This window comes from Taudactylus pleione, unplaced genomic scaffold (assembly GCF_031769625.1).
Source record: "Taudactylus pleione unplaced genomic scaffold, aTauple2 ptg001106l, whole genome shotgun sequence".
Classification (NCBI taxonomy): domain Eukaryota; kingdom Metazoa; phylum Chordata; class Amphibia; order Anura; family Myobatrachidae; genus Taudactylus; species Taudactylus pleione.
Window position 1 is genome coordinate 3431729 of NW_028285507.1, and position 22244 is coordinate 3453972.

Genomic DNA, 22244 nt, shown 5'->3' on the forward strand with positions numbered 1-22244 from the left:
ATTCAGACTCCAGGGTCCCGGCACTGCTACACAGCTGCGGCGGCGGGGGTCCCCAACCCCCCTCGATTTGACCACTCGTGGGCCACTTGCTGAAATTGGGACGCTGGGGAAAGGTACGCTTTCTATGGGTGGCGTCCCTGTTAGACTGCTCGGTTCAAACACCCCTAGAGCTGGCCCTGGGGTTAGGTATGATCTGTCAGAAGTCATGATGTCGACATTCATCATGTAGATAGTGACAAAATGTCAACATGTTAACTGTTCTGCCCCTCAGAGGAGGAACTTGCATGAATGTACACAGGTACATGAGTATAAGCGAGTGTGTGCAGTAAAACTGTAAATGTAAACAATAAAAGGCAATTACAATATGTACATGGAAATGCAAGGCAAACATAGACATAACATGGAATATGCAAACAGCATGAAATATACAGTATGCAAAGTAAAGTACAGACTGCAGTGTGACATAGTACAGCTAACATACATAACTGGCTAAGCAGATCTATGATGGCACAGTTAAAGCTTAGAAACTCACCATCGGATGCTATACCAGGTTGAGCATATGAAGTGATGACTGTCTGGGACCATGTGTGTGGAGGAAATGGCTGCTCACAGCTCCTTTAGCCCAGAATGCATTGCTAGACTGCTAAGGCATGTTAGGAGGGACAACGTAGATCCAATTTAAACTACTACTGTCCTGACCACTAGGTGGGGCTGCTAATATGAATTAATGTACAGTAACATAACAAAACCCTATGCTGAAGGCATGACATTAACAATGTCAAAATGATAACTGTGAACATTGTGATGTCAAACTATGAATGTCGACATTGTCAACCTTTTGACTGCATACTGTTTCTAAGGGTATCAGAGATTAGATGGATATCCTGTTTATCGGAGAGGATTCCTAAGAGAGTCAGATAGGGATCATGGGGGTATCGGAGAGGGATCCTATGGTTCCCTGTCTGAGAAATAAAAATCTAAAATGTAGTCCACAGCTAACAGAGGCAAGCTATGAAAAGCTAGTCCCCATTGAGAATAAATATCATAAATATTAAATATCTATAATTAAATTCTCAGGATTGTTAGGTAAAAGGGCTTGATATGATAATAGGGCTCTTTGTCTATGCTTTTAACAGGTTTTATTTTACAACTCCTGAGAGTACGAGTCCATAGTACTAAGAAAGAAATAAGATACTATCGGGACTGCTGTATTTACTATTATGCATCAGTAACAACGATCTGCTTGTCGTAGCGATGGCAAACCTGTTATCACCACATTTTACCTCAAAAAGTCTTTCTGCTTCACCGACCGGCCTTGCTGCGTCTGTGCACGTATACGTGTGAGCCAGATGGGACTACAAATGACATAAAAAGGAATATATGAAACAAATCTTTTTCTGCCATCCTGGATGCCTTTATTTATAATAATATTTCTGACCCCTGGGCCTGATTCAGAGCTATACGCCATTCGCATCGCTGCTCTAATTCTGGTGCAGCAGAGATGGTAAAATATGCTAATTACGCAAGAGGCGCTGTGTGTAAGTAGATGCCCTCTGCCGGCTTCTGTTATCCGCTGCCGTGGAAGACGCAGCATCGGATCACTGTGCATAATCATCGGTCATCTGAATAACCTTCAGGTCACTCAGGATGTCCAATGTTTCCACGCAGCTGAGGCCAGTGATGCTGCGTGCAAGGACACAGCCACCGGCTTCAGCAGGCCCTGGAAAATTGTCCGACACCCCCACCCCCAAATGGCCATAGCCTGTCAATCACGGTGCGGTGTCCGTGCATGCGCCAATCGGTGACCATCAGTACTCTGAGTCAGGCCCCACAATCCCCTTAGATGCAGATAGCAAAAGTACAGTTGAAAAATAGGGTGAGAAGCCTTGATAGATGTGGGGTACACACTTGGCTGACGGCGCCATTGACTGATGGACCCGGCAACCGTGCGACTGATTTTGGGAAGCATACACGCTTATCAATCGGCCGTAGGATATGTCTGGCCAGACATCACAACTGGGCGGGCATTTAAATGGCATGCAGTCGGGATTAGGCGACTGTCTAATCCCGGCAAGGGGCTACTGACAGGCGTCGAAATCCCGGAGCCTGTCATTTTACCTACGCCCTGGGAGCCTGACGCCCGGAATCCCGATCGAAGGTAAGCCGGGCACCGGGCGTGGAGCGGAGGGTTAGGTTAGGGCCTCCTGGGGGGACTTAGGGTTAGGCACCCTCCCTGGAGGGTTAGGGTTAGGCTAGAGGAAGGGGGGGTTAGGTTTAGGCACTTACAGGGAGGATTAGGGTTAGACACTTACAGGGGGGATTTAGAGTTAGGTACCACCCCCCCGGGAGGGTTAGGGTTAGGCTAGGGGAAGGGGGGGTAGGTTTAGGCACTTACAGGGAGGATTAGGGATAGACACTTACAGGGGGCATTTAGGGTTAGGCCCCCCCCCGGGAGGGTTAGGGTTAGGCTAGGGGAAGGGGGGGGTAGGTTTAGGCACTTACAGGGAGGATTAGGGTTTTACACTTACAGGGAGGATTTAGGGTTAGGCACCTCCCCGGGAGGGTTAGGGTTAGGCTAGGGGAAGGGGGGGGGTTAGGTTTAGGCACTTACATGGAGGATTAGGGTTAGGCACTTGGGGGAGGTTAGGGTTATACACCCCTAAGGGAGGGTTAGGGTTGGGGGGGTTGGGTTAGTGAATAGGAGAATACTTACCTGTCGGGATTAGAACCGCCTGTCTTCCAGAGTCGACATTAGAACAACCAGGCATGCGTCCGGCGGTAAATCATACTGAGCCCATTTGTGATGCAATTGTCGCTGGTATCTGTAGCCGTCATGTGGGTCGGTCGGTCGGTCATCTGTACACACCTGCAGATGTGAACAATATACTGTACCTTTCAGACATGTTGCGTCTGCCGTGCGGCATGCGCGACGCGACATATTGTATCTGTGAAAGGCGAAGCACTGGACGATATATTGCTCATTGTCTACTGCAGTGTTTCCCAACCTCGGTTCTCAAGGCACACTGACAGTCCAGGGGCGGGATGCATGAAACATCGCATTCGGGATGCGATGCGTCCCGCCACCCTTCGGTGTTGGTAACGCAAGGAATGCATGACCAGCACCGCAAAGGACCGCTCTCTTGGTAAGAGTGGACCTTTGCGATGGCGGGACTTCCGGGTCTATGACCCAGAAGCCCGTCTGGCATCCTTAGGCTTCTGTGACTAATGCCGTCAGTAAGATAGCATTACCCACTGTGACCAAGACCCCGGAGTGCAGTGCATATGAGAAATGCAGTCAAACCCGCATTTTGGGGGTCTGACCGCATTTCTCAGGTTGCTGCATCCCGCCCCAGGTTTTAGTGATATCCAGGCTTGAGCACAGATGGTGAGATCAATATAACTGCAGTACTAATCAGGGCACCTGTGCTCAAGTATGGCTATCCTTGAAACCTGGACTGTTGGTGTGCTTGAGGCCCGTGGTTGAGAACCCCTGCTCTAGTGTGTACCCAGCGTTAGAAGTTGGCACAGGCTTGCCTACCCTCCCAATTTGGCCGGGAGCCTTGCGAATATCGGGTGCCGCTCTCAGCCAACCGGAAAGGCAGGCAAGTCTCCCGGATTCCGCCAACCCGTCCGCTCCCCCCACAGTATTGATAGAAACCCCCGTAGCGGCGGGGCGGAGACGCAATTTGCGCTAAATTGCGTCATCGTGGCCCCGCCACTTGCTTCACAATGCCATGAATTTCGGCATTGTGAAGAGGGGGCATGGCCACGATGATGCAATCGCGCGGTCACGCCCCCCTACTTTATCATTGCCCTGCCATACCCCCCACTGTATGCAGACATTCGGCTCCCTCCCGGAAGGAGTGCGCTGAATGTTGGCGAGTACGAGTTGGTACAGTAGTATAAAAAAGGAACAATATGTCTCATAATGCTTAAAATAAATAAAATACAGCGAGTAACACTATTATTATATATGATGAATATTAGCTGCCGATTAGGAGGACAGTGAGCAATAAGGAAACCTCTGTTTTTCTAAACTACCTAAAAACCTTCACAAGTCCCAGTGAATAAGTTGACTGCGGTCTGATGTCCATTGTCGCACCCACAAAATTATTGTCTCAGCAGCGTCTCGGTGATGTCACTGACCCGAAATTAATTTATTTTGTTAAATATCAGCTCAGTCAAAAAACAAAACTGTCAGGGCTATATTTACTAAAGTGAGAGTTTTTAGAAGTGGAGATGTTGCCCATAGCAACCAATCAGATTCTAGCTCTTACCTTCTAGAAGGTGCTGGATGAATGTTAAGTAGAATCTGATTGGTTGCTAGGGGCAGCATCTCTGTTTCTAAAAAACTCTCACTATAGTAAATCTAGCCCTCAGTGTGAATGGTGACAAGGAGTGCATTATATAACTCCGACAATGTATTGTGCACACATACAGATGTCTTATAATATATACTGTCAGTCATTCGGGGATCTGTAATAGGATATTATGTAGCTGCCGCGTAGCACAGGAGGGCAGCGCACCGCTGAATGGACGTCCTCCTGAGTGTGCATTACCGGGCATGTGTAAGAACTTAGAAGAGCAATTTGCGCATGTTAACGCTCGAACGCTGCACTTCCATGAGAGCTCAGTGTGAGCTATGGTTTAAGGACAGAAAGTTCAGTCAGGAGTGCAAATAAATGGAAGCAGAGAGACCATTAAGCCTTCTCACCTAGGGACCACAGCGCTATAAACACTAAACTGCAGTTTGTGGTTGCTGTGACGACTAATGTTACTTACAGATACCAGATGAGAGGACACGATAACACGTATTGTGTTTTCTCCTTAAAATAAAAATATAATTTCTTAACCACTGCAGTCACTATGGAAAGTGTTCCTGCTGGTTATTCCTGCCATGCACGGAGCTACATGATAGTATAATACACAGAAGAACATATACAGGGCTGCAAAACATTTAAGCTCACACGAGAAGCTGATAGAATTCACAGTGACGGGTCCATTCATCAGACTTTGCAGCGATTCTCCTCCCTAATACGCTCCAACTCAGAAAACAATTTACTGACATTGATCAGCAACGCAGCGGCCCAATAGCGTTTTTATTCATTTACAAGCCATGAGAATAATTTATGAAGCTGACCCCAGGACATCAGGTCTCTAACAGCCATTATAACGTTACCAACCATGTTCACAGGCCGCGAGCATAGGGGTGAACAGAAGCTTTTCTTGTAGTTATGAAAGCAAGTTATGCATAAAGATATGAATGTCCATTACAAACAAGATTTCATTTATTTTTTTAGCACAAGATCTATATAAATATTGTGTAAGGTGTGTGTAAGGTTTGTGTAAGGTGTGTGCAAGGTTTGTGTATGGTTTGTGTATGGTTTGTGTAAGGTGTGTGTAAGGTGTGTGTAAGGTGTGTGTAAGGTGTGTAAGGTGTGTGTAAGGTGTGTGTAAAGTTTGTGTAAGGTGTGTGTAAGGTTTGTGTAAGGTTTGTGTAGGGTGTGTGTAATGTTTGTTTAAGGTTTGTATAAGGTGTGTGTAAGGTGTGTGTAAGGTGTGTGTAAGGATTGTGTAAGGTGTGTGTAAGGATTGTGTAAGGTGTGTGTAAGGTGTGTGTAAGGATTGTGTAAGGTGTGTGTAAGGATTGTGTAAGGTGTGTGTAAGGTGTGTGTAAGGATTGTGTAAGGTGTGTGTAAGGTGTGTGTAATGTTTGTGTAAGGATTGTGTAAGATGTGTGTAAGGTGTGTGTAAGGATTGTGTAAGGTGTGTAAGGATTGCGTAAGGTGTGTGTAAGGTGTGTGTAAGGATTGTGTAAGGTGTGTGTAAGGTGTGTGTAAGGATTGTGTAAGGTGTGTGTAAGGATTGTGTAAGGTGTGTGTAAGTTGTGTGTAAGGATTGTGTAAGGTGTGTGTAAGGTGTGTGTAAGGTGTGTGTAGGGTTTTCCCGTCTCTGGCATGCATGTGCAGGGGGAGCTGGGGTGTGCGCCCCAATGTCTCCCATTGCTGGGGAGACAAGACAGACCTAGGAGAGGAGCAGCGGCCGCTGGGAATGGCGTTAGTATGGGCGGGGAACACAATTGAGCAAAGTGGTGGCGGCTGGGGGGTTGCAGATTGAGTATAGCGGGATGGTAGGAGCAGCAATCAGAGGGGGAAGCGGAGGTTAAGTCCTTAGGACTTAACCACTGTTTAGTTAGAAGAACCGGCATTCTCCAACGAAAGTGCTGGCCGCGAGGCTGTTAGCACCGCACTAAGCCGGAAAACAACCTTTGCGACCGGCACTTTTGTGAGATTTCTCCTTGCACCTTCAGAGGGGTGCGTGAGGAAATCCTTTAGTCGGACCAAACAGCGCGCTGGATTAAATAGCTCCGGGAGCTCCCTGCCGGGGTTATTCACCATCGCGCTGACTTGAATCGAGCCCAAAGTGTTACCCAAATGTAAGAGGGATTCTCACGCCAGATGTCTTTCTTATTGTACATGACCTCATGCAATTTTTACTAAATACATTGCTATAACTTTTGGTCTTACAGACATTTAAATTCTATTGGAACAGGAAAAATGTTTTCTAAACTAAAATACTTCAAATTGATTGTACATATTTTACTCAATCAGGGGGGGTACTTAATAATCATGTAACAGGATGGGGGCATCATGGTGCACCAATAGAGAGGTAATGGGAAAAAGTAACAATAAAGGTACTCAGGGAATATATAGATGATGTCCAATGGGTAGAGTGATGGAAACAATAGTCCCTATGTAAGGGGAAAAGAGGTTTATCAGAGGGGTCTAGTAGGCAGGAAAAGTGAGGGGTATTCTCGCAAAATGAAGCTTAGGCCCTGATTCAGAGCCGCTCGTAAGCGGCCGCTCGTTCGTTCTGACCGATGTTCGCACATCTGCGCATGCGTACGGATTTTAATACGCATGCGCGAACCAGTCAGTGCGGCCGAAAATCGTTTGTTCGCTATATAGCGAATGCCTGCTATTTTGAGTGACAGAAGGAGGCGTATGTGGGTGGTAATTTGGGAAGGTGCTTGAAAACGGGGGTGTGGAATTCGAACGCAGGCGTGCTTAAAGGTCAAAACGGGCGTTTTAAGGGAGTGCATAATTAATACAGCAGCGTCATTGACCACGTCACTTGTTTTTTTTTTACTCAGAACTGCTCGCAAAATAGCGGTTGAAAAAACCAGCCACAAGAATAGCGAGCAGTTCATACGCTGTCCGATGTACTCGATTAATCTAATAAATAGCGGACATGATGTATGGTGCGAGCGGCAAGGGGGCGTATTTTTCAAATCACAACCGCAAGTTTTGCTCGCTCGTTCAGACTTAGAGGCGTGAACAGACTGCAATTAGCGAACGGTTCATTTGAATAGCCACCCCTTGTTTTAGAACGAACGACCGCAAATAGCGAGCGGCTCTGAATGAGGGCCTTAGCTTTCTAGACAACCATGTCCCTTATCATGGAGATTGCATATTTTTCTTCCATAGCTGAGACTTGCCAAATGTACAGTATTCATTCCATTGGGTTCTTGAGAGGAAGGTTAGAGAGGGATTTCCGGTTCCCATTGCAGCTAGCGCACAACGCTAATATGTGAGAGACCAATTTCTGGAAACGTTTGCTGAGATTTGGGGCTGGGGCTAATAATACAAGAGGAAAATTCATGGTTCCCTTTGGATCAGAGGGCCTGATTCAGAGCCGTAAGCGGCCGCTCGTTCGCTCCGAGTGATGTTCGCACAACTGCACATGCGTATGGGTTGTAATACGCATGCGCGAACCAGTCATTGTGGTCGGAAATTGTGTGTTCGCAAAATAGCAAATTCCTGCTAATTTGAGTGACAGAATGAGGCGTTTGTGGGAGGTAAGAGGGGAAGGTGCTTGAAAACGGGGAGTGGAGATCCGGACGCAGGCGTGCCAAACGGTCAAAACGGGCGTTTTAAGGGTGTGCATAATTAACAAAGCAGCGTCATCGATCACGTCACTTGGTTGTTTCTTAGCCTGAACTGTTCGCAAGATTGCGGTAGGAAAATCCAACCACAAGCACTGCGAGCAGTTCAGACGCCTTTCGATGTACTCGATTAATCTAATAAATAGCGGAGATGACGTAGGATGCGAGCGGCCAGGGGGCGTCTTTACAAAATAGCGAGCGCATATTTCGTTCGCTCGCTCACACATAGAGGCGTCAACAGACCGCAAAGAGCGAGCGCTCAATTTAAATAGCCGGCCCCTTTTTCTGAATGAGCGATTGTAAATAGCGTCCGGCTCTGAATCAGCCCCAGAGCTTCCAGCACAGAATCCAGATGTTAAATTTATCTGAAGATGGATATTTTATTTAATTGCATGTGATATTATATATTATTTATTTTTAAGTCATTTCACCCTGAGATTACAGCAGAATTTTGTATTGTCGGCAGGCTGATTAAATCATATCATATACATTCAATAATTCCTCTTTTATTACGCGCTATGAGTGTATTCAAGGTTTAAGCAACATTATGTGCTGTCATCCAAAGTAACCAATCAGAGAATAGCTCTCATTAGTCTAATTATCATTGTGCTTACCTGGTTGGTTGCTGTTGCGGCCCGTTAATGTAATTCTCTCTCTCTCTCATTATCTGCAAAACGGCAAAAAGTTGCTGCACAACGAACTCATTCTGCAATAATTCTGTATTATTCCTCAGAGACGACCCGCCAGCACCAGAGGTGTAGGTCTGTAATGAGCCACCGAAGCTGCTGTCTCCAGCACAATCCTGCAAACACATCAATTATGCTATTTACCTTCTTGATAGCTCTAATAATGTTTTAAAATTACAATATTTGTGTTTTAAAAAAGCAGCCCATTCATACAGCAATGATTATAGTAGTTTGTATAAGGGATGAGAAAGCCGCCATAGCAGTTACCGCTGCAGGCATCAGGCCTAGACACAACTCTGTAGGAATACCGGGCCTGATTCAGAGCCGCTCGTAAGCGGCCGCTCGTTCGCTCTGAGCGATGTTCGCACAACTTCGCATGCGTATGGGTCGTAATGCGCATGCGCAAACCAGTCATTGCGGTCGGAAATCATGCGCTCGCAAAACAGCGAGGGGCTGCTAATTTGATTGACAGAATGTACCGTTTGTGGGTGGTAACGGGGGAAGGTGCTTGGAAACGGGGGTGTGGAGATCCGAACGCAGACGTGCCTAACGGTAAAAAGGGCGTTTAATGGAAGTGTATAATTAGTAAAGGAGCGTCATCGACCACGTCGCTTGGTTGTCTTTTAGCCTGAACTGCTCGCAGTGATAGCGGGAAGTAAAACCTACCACAAGCACTGCGAGCTGTTCAGATGCCTTTCGACGTTCCCGATCAATCTAATAAATACCGGAGATGACGTGTGATGCGAACGGCAAAGGGGTGTCTTTACAAAATAGCGAGCGCATTTTTCGTTCGCTCGCTCAGACATAGAGGCGTCAACACACCGCAAAGAGCGAGCGCTCAATTAAAATAGCCGGCCCCTTTTTTGGAACGACCGTCCGCAAATAGCGTCCGGCTCTGAATCAGGCCCACTATCAGTTAAAAGACTCTGAAACACAAATTATGTTTTACAACCAGAAGTGCAGCCTGTGACACTCTGGCTGCTGTATCCCTTCCATACTGAGACCTGTAGTTCAGCAGCGGCCAGATGTATACTTGTACATTAACACTCCTAGGCTAATGGAAATGCTCTTGTCCATAAAACACTATTGTGTTGCTAATTTCAGCACTTATGATTCAACATTAACATTTCTATAGCGTTTGCCGAAACAGACCTTAGCGAGTTTAATCTACTTCCGTACTCCCTATTCCCCCATTGTGCTATCAGCCCGCTCCTCATAATGTCTGCTCCACTGAATGTATTTATTTTGCTCTTTTTATACATCACTTTGTGCATTTGTGCTCTCTGCGGTGCATTTATACCGGGATCCCTCGGTGCTCACTTTATTAACCCAACTTCTTCAGGCAACAAGCGTTAGTATTGTAACAGGTGATTTATTTTTTTTCTGTAAACAGAAGCTTAAATGCCTCAGACGGGACTACAGAGGCATTAGACAATCAGAGGACATTTAAGATTACGTACTTTGTGCCCCTACATATTTTAGTGTTGTCTGTTAATCCATCTTCAAATTCCGACCGTCCTTGTTATGAAATATACTGTATATATACGTATATATGTGCTTGATTTTGTGAGACAGTGTAGGGTCCGGCCAGACAGTCTGGACTTCAAAAAAAGCAGAAACGCTCAGGGGGATGTGATTTGCAGACAAACACAGGCGGCAAATTATATCGTCTCTCTCCGGAATGCGGCCATTGTAAAAAAATCAAATAAGTTTGACCTGTGATAGCGCCAGTAAAAATCTAAATATTTTGAAAGGTTGGCAACCCAATCACCGTGCCATTATCCCGCTCCAGCACACCAACATAATTACCTCTCACAGTCCCAGCGCTATCACTGCTGCTGCTGCTGGGAAATTTATTTTTAACTGCGCCATTTAGAAAGTGGCATTAGCCTTTAAGGCACTTGTCTTCTTAGATTAAATAAGGGGAAAGTTTTTACAATTTGTTAAAAGTTGAAGATCCTTTTAAAAAAAAAAAAAAAACACGGGTTTGGCTTCTTTCATTCCCCATCAGGTTTGTGAATTGAGAACAGTTTCATGAGTACGTACGTTCGGACAGACAGGTAAATACATTTTAGGGGCTCATTAGGAGGTTTTACACATACAAAACGTACGTAGGGAATAGGTTCTCTCGCAGGAAGTGGGGCAACGTACAATTTGCGTAGCGTATGTTGCGTTATTACAGTTTGCGCATATCCAGAAAGTGAATGTGCGCTTATGCACAGTTGGGGAGGTTTGGCGTGTGCCGAGCACAGTAAAAGCAGGTTTTATTTCACCAATTAAGCGTAACTTGTGCACCTGCTACACAGCTGGTACAAACACATACACTGCACGCCCCGAAGGTGTGCACAGGTCTCTGTATATAGTGGAAATACAATATTTTTGTGTGTATTTTTTTGTGCTTTGCGCTGATTGTGCCTCTTGCTCTGCATCAGTTTCGGTGTATTTACATACAATTGTAGAGCTCTCAGCTGGAGGCAAATACGGAGGAACTTGTATATTGTGGTTCCCATCCGATCTTCTTTATCCATCAGTAATCAGTGACTTTCATCAAATCTAGTAAAGGGGATTTTTTAGTTTGTTTTGTTTCGTTTAGAAGGTTTAAATATCTGTCTGAATATTTACGGAGCACTTGAATTCCTGGTGATGTTCTGCGGAGAGTCTACAGAAAGGTTGGGCACAGCTACTCCGCAACCATCTTCCTTCACCTTCATTTTCCTTACATCCCATAGAAGCAGGATTGGACTGACTAACAGGGGGACAGGGGAAATCCCCGGTGGCCCCACTGCCTGCTCCACTCTAGGAGTGGGGCTGGATCATGGATGAACTTGGGTGCTTGATTTGTTTCTATGGGAACTACACAAAGAGTAACCCTCCTGCCAATCAAAGTGGCTTTTATAAAGGGGGTCCTGTTTTTTGCATGTCATCTCTAATGGTTGGCCAAGTCCATCTGTTTTGGCTGGCCACACGGCCTCTGGTGGCTGGCCAAACCCCTTAAGCTTGGGCCCCTACCATTGCATTTCCTGGTGGGCCCTCATGCCCCGGTCCGACACTGCATAGGAGAACGCAGAAAATTAAGCAATCATTTCCAACTGTGTTAAAAAAAGGGATTTTCAGCTGGAGCCCTCAACAGGACATGTTTTTTGGATTTATTTAGTATTAAGCTGTATTGCCAGTAACTCAATTCCCCCGTTAGTAAGAATAGTAATGCAGAGCCTTGTCTACGATGGACCCTTCTCATCCCACATGCACGCTGCCAGTGGCGGATCTTACCCACCAGCATAATCCACCACCCCCGGTAAGTGCCCCGGTACTCAGACATGCGCACACCTGCAGGCTCCCGCAGGGTAATAGGCAGCAGCCGCAGCTGCAAACGACAGTACCAGTAATGTGTGAGCTACAGTATGCGCACATCATCTATATTGAGCTTTTTAAGCATTATGTATTATCATAAACAAGGTATACGCTGTACTAATGGTTACGTTTGAAGGAATAAGATTCACGTATCTTTTTTGGCATCTATTCCCTTCTTTCCAATTCTCCCCATAACCCGCTGCCTGAGACGGTTACTTTATCTCGTTTATAGGCATTATAGACTAGAGCGTGATGGACTACAGTCAACTTTAATATCTACACTACAAAAAAATTTGTTTAATATTAGAGGAAAGTAAGTTCAATTCTAGAAGCATAAGACAAAGACAAGCGTCTCCCTCTCCGGAGGAGGTGATAGCGCAGCAGCCTCATCCGGACCCTCCCCTCAGGCCATCCCTGGAAAGCCTATAACAGGTTCCTCACCTATGGGGGATTCCATTTGAAATTCTCAGTGTTTTGACCAAAATACGGCAAGATGTTTTACAAAGTGGCGCAGAGCATAAGAGAACGTATCAGAAATAAATGTCGATGTCATAATAATACAGAATTCTAGGAAGTTTCGTGGCTTTAAAGTGGAATTCAGACAAGTCGTACTCATTATTATTGTTAGTTGATGAACTAAAATATTCAGCATCTCTGTAACACCGAGGACTAACTATTATGAAACATACTTACTGTAAGACAAGGGGAAAAAACTAACCGCGTAGCAGGGACACGACTGGTCTGGATAACTAAGTGATTTGATCAATTTAATCCTGGAGTTTGTAAGTTTAACTTATTTTACAGTAAGTAATTGTTGTTATTATTTTTTAATCGCTCACTCGGTCAACATGTCCTATTTCCAGGGCGTCCAGGGTCCAGCCTGCTCTGAGAGCTGATAGCTGTATTACGACCTGGTCTAAGCACTGCTTACCTTTGTCCTTTGCTACAGTCCCATCTACAATGGAGGCACAATCACTTCTCATTCAGATATTCTCCAATTGATAACAGAATGATTTAAAATGACTGTTATTATGTTTTCTGCTTCTTTACAGTTGAAAGACATCATTTATTGGTAGAGACGTGCGCCGACCCCCATGTTTTGGTTTTGGATCTGGATTAATCTTCGTGTTTTGGTTTTGGATTCTGATAAAAATCAATAAAAAGCAATTTAAAAAAAAATCAATAAAAACAACTAAAATGTCAGAGATTTTTAAACCCAAGTTCCGAACTGGCACAGATGCGGTTCGTACTGGGTCACAAAAGTGAATCCGAATCTTGACCCGGTTCTATTCGGAACCCCTAAATTCGGGTGTGTTCAGATTTCAGAAATCCTGACCCGCACATCTCTAGCACTGACCCCTGTGCTTTGGTTTTGGTTTTGGATCTCGATACATCTTCATGTTATGATTTTGGAACTGAGGTTTTTTTTGTTTTTGTTAAAAAAAAAAAAGTAAAAAGTTAAAATTGTAAAATAGCTAAAATCATGTAATTTATGCAATCCAAAACCCGATATTCAGATTTAAAATCCGAATTCCGGACCACGAAATGATCAGAGACGCGACTCGGATTTATCCGGATTCATGAAATTTGGGTGGATTCCGGTGTCTGGAGAATGGGAACTGCACATATCTACGACTTAGTTGTCCACCCTGCATAAGGGTTTTCCTTTTTAATTAAAACTGAGCATATAATTTTTTTAATTAAATTGCCATTTTGTAAGTCATTTAAATAAGGCACCAGGGCTTAAGATCAACATCTGTCCACTTTATATTGGGCTGGCAACAACCGGTAAAGGATACATGTTTCCAAAAAATTATTACTACCCCTGTAAGAAGTGAAAATATCATGTGGATTAAAAGAAAAAAAAAGTACTGATCTAGAAATAATGACAAATAGCAGTCTTTTTATTGAGACGAGACACTTTTATCCCATCACAATACATACTCAATAATGTATTGATTCATATCTTGCACCTTCCAGCCCTTTTAACACTAATTAATTAATAAGATAGGCAGCTGATAGATCAAATGATAATTTTATTATAAATCACAAATGTTGGAGGCTGAGATGATTACTCTGAAACCTCAGATTTTGTCATTGTTCCACTTGAAAGCATGCAATTATACTGCCTTAATTGGAGGCAGTGATGTGTTATCATCAGGGAGGTTTGTTTGTATTCTAAATAATGAGATCTGTGCAAGGGACTTTTATGGCATTTTAACTTACTGTCTTTGCAGAGTTTTGCTTTCTGCGTCTCCCTTTGTGTTTGTAATCTCGGCTGTTTTATGTAAATGTACTCCTGACGTGCAGTAGTACAAGAAAGATTCTCTGTTTCGCCTAGTAAGACAATCATAATTCTGTTTTAATACTCACTGTATGATAAAATGTAAATCTTGGCATAAAAAGTACAAAAAGAAATACAAAATTAAGATATTTTTCCCCTCCAGACTATTTAATCTGATTTGTATAGATTTAAGTTTATTATTATTATTATTATTATTATTATTATTATTATTATTATTATTATTATTATTAGTAGTAGTAGTAGTAGTAGTAGTAGTAGTAGTAGTATTTTTATCATTATTATTATTACTATTATTTTATTTTTTTTTATTATTTTTTTAAAGTACCTAGGAAAATGGAAAATAGAAAATGAAGGAAACAACATTTACAGCAATTTAGGAATAGACTAGAAAACTTGAGGTTACAGGGCACTGCTTGCTAAAGTTTACACTCTGAATTAATCAATGGAAACACTATATTAATTTAATTTATACTGTAGCATAGTCTAGAAATATTACTATTATTAGTATTATCAATATAAAGCTGAAGAGTGATAAAAATGAGGATGTCACATTGCCATGTAGTCAGAACTGGACTAACACCCTGTGGAGTATTGGCAATAGATTTGCCGTCAGATCTGCGGTAGAGAAGAAGGTTGAAAGCCAATGGGATCACAAATGACAGTCAAAATCTTTGCATAGTAAACAATGTTTTTTAAGACTGCAATCCTCTGTTGATACCCATCATTTAAATTCAACGCAGACCCAATAAATTTACCCCTTAGCACTGCATTTAGCTGCACCATTTGCACTGATCACAGCAGCCAATCAGTAATGAGCTAGCTCTCGTTAGACAATACAGTAGATGAACCAAACCATGGTGACATTGTACATAAAAGAATTTTACTGCAGAACAGAACATTTTGATGATGTATGAGGTTGCGTTGATCAGGGGTGTATCTAGGGATCCAAGTGCCCCTGGCAATGTAATGGACTGGTGCCCCCCTCCCCTATGCAGTGCCCCCAGTAGTAACCCTCCAGTAGCAATCCCACTATGCTGCATTGCCCCCATTAGTAGCCCCCCTAAACAGTGCCCCCAGTAGTAGTCCCCCCTATACAGTGCCACCAGTAGGGGCCACCCCCCTAAATTACCCCCAGTAGTGGCCACCCCTATACAGTGCCCCAGTAGTGGCCACCCCTATACAGTGCCCCCAGTAGTGGCCACCCCTATACAGTGCCCCCGTAGTAGTCACCCTCCTAAATTGTCCCCAGTAGTGGCCACCCATATACAGAGCCCCCAGTAGCAGGAACCCCCCCATAAAGTGCCCCTGTAGCGGCCACCCCCTATTTCAGTGTCCCCAGTAGTGGCCACCCCTATACAGTGCCACCAGTAGTGGCCACCCCTATACAGTGCCCCCGTAGTAGTCACCCTCCTAAATTGTCCCCAGTAGTGGCCACCCATATACAGAGCCCCCAGTAGCAGGAACCCCCCCATAAAGTGTCCCCAGTAATGGCCACCCCTTATTTCAGTGCCCCCAGTAGTGGCCTCCAATATAGAGTGCCCCCAGTAGTGGCCACCCCTATACAGAGCCCCCTGTAGTGGGCACCCCATCCATAAATTGCCCCCAGTAGCGGCCACCCCCTATTTCAGTGCCCCCCCTACACACACACACACACACACTCAAAAAGAAAAAAAAAATTACCTGGTCCTGGCTCCTGAAGCGACCGTAGTTGTCCGCTCAGTCTCGCCCGCTCTTCTCCTGCATGGTAGAGATGTCATACATCATGACGTCTCTCCCATCACATGCCTGCAGAGGGAGCCGGAATACGGAGCTCATTAGTGAGCTCCAGCCGCTCCCTCCGTGGACGACGCAGCAGCTAATGAGAGTCAGGCAGACTCTCATTAGCTGGCAGCTATTACAAACACATAGCCGCCACTGGCAGCTGTGTGTTTGTAAACTGTGTAGGGCAGATCGCTCTCACTGTGGTCTGCCCTACACTTGTGGGGCCGAAGGACTTGTCCACCCCTTGGCTACTGGTGGCACTGCCGGGTGGCGCCCCCCTTTGGTCGGCACCCCTGGCGAGTGCCATCCTGGCCAATGGGTAGATACGCCCCTGGCGTTGATACAATCTTCAAGTCCCACTTTTCCAGTATATTACAGTACAGTATCGTGCCATATAAGCACCTCTAAAAGCTGGCAGTAGGCACATCTAATCAGCAACCAGTCCGACTCTGAAAAAGCATTTCCTACCACCATGGACTGTGGGGGATGTGCTCTAAAGTGTCAAATTTGCCAGACCAGTGTTTTCGGTATATTGGGCAAGTTCTCCTGGGCTGTGTGTCAGGATTCACGCGGGGATTCCCCAGTATGATCATACTTGCAGGAAACAATACTTTGATTAAGATGAATTAGTGCAATTTATTGTCATACAGGGTAGTGCAATCATGGGCGCCGAGGGGGGGGGAGCGGACACAGATCACCCGGGCCTGGGCTTCCTGAGTGGTCAGGTGCTGCCCCCCCCCTCTCTCACAGCAGCCCAGAACACAGCGTGTGCTGAGCAGCAGCCACAGCAGTCTCCTATGCCTGTGGGGGGGAGCGATCACCCTGATCGCGCCCCCCTAGCTTTGAGCTGGGCTGAGAGCGCCCCCCTCCCCAGCGCACAGCAAAACATTTTTTTTCTTTTTTTGGGAAGGTGGCGTGGCCATGCCTCCTGCGATTAGGCCACGCCCCCTGTTACCCGGGACCGCCGCGGCTCTTGACGGGCCTGAGCGCAATATTTAAGCAGGCAGATAAACAAACAAGTAACAAATTGTACAAATAAACGTTTACCACTAGATCCTCAGGCGCTACGTCTCATATCGTCCACTGAGGGCAAAATGTTCACTTCAAATCCAATGATGATATTCTAGAGAACACAAACATACAAAAAATATCCCATAGTGTAATACTGTTATATTTAGAGAAGTGCGCCGACCCCTTTGTTATGGTTTTGGATCTGGATCTCCCCTGGTTTTGGATCTGGATTGGTTTTGCCAAAACCTCACCTCCGTGTTTTGTTTACGTGTTTTGGTTTTGGATCTGGATTTTTTCTTAAAAAATCAAAAAAACAGCTAAAATCACCTAAAATTGGCCTTTTTTTGTTCCTACAGTATTAATAACCTCCATAACATTTATTTCCATTCGTTTCCATTCAATTTTGACCACCTCCCAGCTCATAATATTGATTTGTTCATCTAGTTTAGGCCCAAAATTTGCACCAAGATAGCTGGCTGACTAAGCTAAGCTGCAGCAGTGGGTGGCACAAACACATGGCAGTTCAACTTCAAACATGGCACATCAAGAAACACTTTTATTATTCAAGAGAGGCCTGAGGGAGTTGGAGTATGTATGTAGTTGAAGGTAGGGCAGGGACAGGAAGGGTTGATTGGTAGTAAATTTAATTTTGTTTTTTTGATTCAAAAGAAAATTTATGAGGGAGAAGGGGAGGGGAGGAGGCATTTGCAAAAAAATTTCATACAGTACATTTACATCAGTCCTTGCCACAGAAGAATCCGTGAGCATGGCTGCTGCTGCTGGGAGATGATTTTCTCATCCCAGAAGGGGACCAGGAAGAGTGCTTTAAAAAAAAAGATACAATTGACTTAAATAATGCTTTGCAAATCTTCTATAAAAGGCATTTCCCAACCTGTACAGGGACATAGTAAAGAACATAGTTAGTGGCCTTCAAACTGCCGTTGTTCCCACTGTCCACTTAACCATATGAGATATGTGAACAAGCAGAACAGAGCAGCTAATGCAACATTTCAGATTTAAGGTTTAAGTCTTACGTTGTGTTTTTCTTGGGAATTCTTTCTTGAGCGCTTTGCCTGCTTGCTGGGAGTGGATTTTTTTCATCCCAGAAGGGGAACAGGAAGCGTGCTTTCCAAAAATAAATAAACAATTGACTTAAATAATTATTTTCAAACCTTCTGTTCTGTAACGGAATTTTCTAACCTGTACAGGGACATTAAAAAAACCAGAGTTAGTTAGTGGCCTTCAAATTGCCATTGTTCCCACTGTCCACTTCTTAGATATGTGAATATGTTAGAATTTAGAAGGCCAAAAATTGGGTGGAGCACACATGGCAGATTGGTCAACCATGTCAACTGGGTTAGTGTCATAAGGAAGTGGAGGCTGCAAACTGTGTATCATGTTATGAGTTGGCCATATGGAGTATGTTGCTGTTAAGGGATCAGGCTGGTTACCAGTGGACACATTATTATAGTTGTTGTTATTTTGGGTTGCCATCTCCTGAAGGGTGTTTACCAACAGACAGAGACTACCTACCTATCAGCTCAGGCATAGACACTTCCTGAGGAACAGAGCTCTGTTCTCTGGAGGGAAGCCAAATAGGTGGGGGCCCCTGTTCCAACAACTGAAGCTCTTATCTCTCCACATCATCTATTATAGATGGACAAAAAATGTCATCTGGGACATCTAGGTCCTCTTTCTGTACCCTGCTCATCCTTTTTGGACAGGAAGTCCAGCATGGATGGTTTGGAAGAAGGCCTAGCAACAGATGGGGATGGTCATTATCAAGACTTAGTCCCCCCAGTGGGTGTAGTATGGGAGGTTTTAGTTGACATGCAGGCAGCGGAATAACAAAGGCCTCCATGTTGTCTGTGCTTACTATTCCATATTTCAGTTTGCAATTCAGGTAGGAATAAAGTCGGCTACAGAACACAGTGACAGAATACGATCCATGAATTCCAAGACAGATTCCGGACATATGAATCCTTTGCTTGTAATAATCTTTGGTAATTCCTGGCAAAAGTGGGTGTTATAGCCAGACACTTTGAAGGCTGGAACTTTGAACTGCTTTATAGAAAACATGTGAATGAAACCTTTCTACACTGCAGAACATGATGGAGAAATCCCTTGAAGTTCAGCACCTTGAGCATCTTTTTTCATGTTCTATGAGGCCTCTCCTGATTTTTGTTTATGTTTTTGAATAGAACAGTTTTAGAATTTAGGATGTCTACTCTATATAGGTTTGTAAATAAATATAGGCTTTAGTTTTTCAGAGCATATAACTTTATAAGCTGTTAGGATAACATTTCTGCTATGTTTCAGATAAAAAAAAACAACTTTTTGTAACCCAATAACTTAAAAAAAAAAGTTTTCATTGCAATATTCATGCAGCCTCTTGACAGACAGCAACACAGCACCCCTGCGCACCTATGGTGATGACAGTGACAGTCAGGTGTGGCTGACACGCACACAATAAAAATTGTTTATTTATTATTTTGGGCAGCAGCCCCTTGACAGACAGGAGCACAGCACCCCTGCACACCTACGCCGATGACAGTGACAGCCAGGTGTTGATGACATGCACACAAAAAAAATTGACAAAAAAAGACAATATATATATATTTTTTTTCAGCTCCAGAACTTGCGTTGCCGACTTGCTAGATCTTGTGCGGCTAAGCCTAACACGCACAGACACACAGACAATTATTAGAAAAAAAGACAATTGATTTTAATTTTTTTTCAGCTCCAGAACTTGGCCCCAGAGCACAGATTGATCACGACTGGAGTCAGGCAGCACTAGGTTGCAACTTGCATTGCTGGCTGGATCTTGTGTGGTACTGTGGTTAAACCTAACACGCACGCACACACACACACACACACACACAGAAAAATATAAAAGACACTTTGATTTTTTTTTAACTATATATATATAAATATATCTTTTTTTTGGAGTCCACAACTTGGGCCCAGATGGACACAGTTCTGCACCAGCCCAGATGGACACAGCAGACAGCAAAGCACCAGCCCAGTGCTTGCGGTGGGATAGGGTCTGCGTGTAGCTCCGATGGCTCTCAATGTCACGAATTAATCACACACTTCCTGTAGAGGACGTGTGCTATGAACGAAAGGTGGGTGTCTTCATACTCCGGCGTGCGCTCACTGCCGTTGCTCTCTAAGGCATAGACAGGGGCGCCGAGAGGGTGGGGGAGCGGATACAGATTACCCAGGCCCGGGCTTCGTGAGGGGCCTGGTGTGGGCCCGGGTCTGGTGCCGCCCCCCCTCCCTCACAGCAGCCCAGCACACAGCAGTCTCCTAAGCCTGTGGAGGGGGAGCAATCACACTGATCGTGCCCCCCATGACTTTGAGCCGTGCGGCGCTGCAAATTTTTTTTTTCGGGATTAGGCCACGCCCCCTGTTACCCGGGCCTGCAGCTGCTCATGGCAGGCCTGGGCATAGACGGCGTCCTTTCACCAGACAGTGCGATCGTGGCATTTGCATACCCGGCCCCTTTTAGCTGCGTGAGAGCGCAGCTTAGCGTCTGGGTCTGAATGAGCTCCAATATCCTCATCCACATGTAAAATGGATAAAAGAACTCCAAAGAGTGTAACTTTGATTATTCCATACATATAGACCATTGGGGATTCTTTGGACACTTTCCTGGCAGTTTGGCAATAATGTTTCAATTAGTATATTACATACGATACATAACAAGACCATGCAATATGGAGAGATTACACATGACATGACCCAGGAATACTTTATTTTGCTGGAACTATTCTGCCTTCGGGCTGTTTGTCTACGAATGAAGCATGTTAGGTCAGAACAATAAACAAGTATGATTATACTTTAACTAAATATCATATAAGTATCTGTATATTACAACATTTATATTATGAAAACACCAGTTAATATAGTTTACTAGTTGCTGTTTTCCCTGTATAGGTGGTGCACAAGTGTTGATTTGGTGAACTTACAGTACTTTCCTCTGAAAAACATGAATGACAATGAGTACAGGACTTGGCTCACTGGCTCCTAAGGAATTCACTGAAGCAGTTTCCTAGTTCTCCTTATAACTTAAGTCTGCACTACGAAGTGTTACGCAGTTTAATCCGGTCCTGTACTGTTATGGGGCCCATCCATCAGCGATGGCTTGCCGCGATCCCGCGATGCGGCAACCCGGCATCGCAGAAATCCAACATGTTGGATTTGCGCGATTTGACGATCGCGATCAAAAAATGATCATGATCGTCAAATCGCCAACATTTAAAATGGAAAATGTCTGCAATCCGGCGACGGATCGCAGAACATCGATGGTGGGAGGTCGGCGTTTTTCCACCCGGAAACGCCGGCACTTCCCATCGCATCGCCGGATGGCAAAATCCTGGGTCTGATGTATGGCCACCTTAAGCCAAATAGAGGGGTCTGGCAACATTTGTAGCAGTAACCAGTGAATGTTTCAAATAGAGCAACCTAGTTGCTAATTGTTTCTGTCTCCGCTAGTCTGTTTCCTTCTGAACAGCTGTAACAATCAGGGTTAGAAAGAAGGCTGCTTGGAATTTACTTTCAACATTAGATTAGACAGTACTTTAAAGCTGGACTTATAATGATGCTCCTTTAAGGGCCTGCGGACTCCAGATAAGGGTATCCGAAATGTAGGGGTTTCCTTTTAATAACAAAGCCTCCTACTGACTTTCAGTAACTGAATATAACTAGAACACTGTCCCAATAAATGAACAGCTGATTAGGTTGTAACTAGAATCAGTCGCTTCCTGAGGTAAAACAGGTTGCTCGTTACTGTTTATCTTTCCTGACCATGAGGCTGCTGCGCTAATGTTATCAGGTATAACGATGTTTTGTATCACTTGCATTAACAGCTTTGTATGCTGCTGTAAGCTGTCAGAATGCAGAGCGCTACTTGTGCTGGTCATTGGTTACAGACCTCTCCTGCAGTTGTGAGGACAGTCCCTCTCCTTGGGGTAATCACCACCCCCTCCAGCCTGCTCCTTCATCACTGCTCCTGCCTGGATGCCGCCCATAGCCTGCCTCCGGAGGAGAGGACTGCCTTGCACCACCTCTCTGCCCGCCTACTAGCTCTGTCATACCTCCCAACATGACCAGGAGGGACACAATGCTCTGGTCCTGGACTTCCCTGGTAAGAGGCGGGGCTGCAGCGCAGTTCAAAATTCAA

The 22244-nt window shown here is 44.8% G+C and overlaps 1 long non-coding RNA gene across 1 annotated transcript in view; it reads right to left on the minus strand.

Moving 5' to 3' along the window:
- The window catches only part of LOC148453728 (uncharacterized), a 194737-nt gene extending 181729 nt beyond the window's left edge, over window positions 1-13008 (minus strand). Inside the window, exons 1-3 of the long non-coding RNA XR_015874877.1 lie at window positions 12914-13008; window positions 8560-8747; window positions 1284-1355 (exon numbers count right to left, since the gene is read on the minus strand). This is a non-coding gene — a long non-coding RNA (uncharacterized LOC148453728). The remainder of the gene's footprint in view (window positions 1-1283; window positions 1356-8559; window positions 8748-12913) is intronic.
- Between the last annotated feature and the right edge of the window lie 9236 nt (window positions 13009-22244).